A 238-nucleotide genomic window follows, 5' to 3' on the forward strand; every position below is an offset into this window, starting at 1 on the left:
AACATTAAGTAATTGCAAGTAATTGATAAATGAAAAAATATATAAGTCAAGGAAAGGAGAATTATAGTTTAGTTATCCATTAATATTCTGTAGAAAACGTACTTATATGGAGAGAAAATGTTTTATTTTAAAACTATAACTATTATATAAAATCCTGAATATTATTACCAATATACTTCATGCTTTTTGAAGTGTGGTAATAGCATAACGTGGCATTAGTTTTGCATATATTAAGTAG

Source organism: Penaeus monodon, chromosome 28 (assembly GCF_015228065.2).
Source record: "Penaeus monodon isolate SGIC_2016 chromosome 28, NSTDA_Pmon_1, whole genome shotgun sequence".
Classification (NCBI taxonomy): Eukaryota; Metazoa; Arthropoda; class Malacostraca; order Decapoda; family Penaeidae; genus Penaeus; species Penaeus monodon.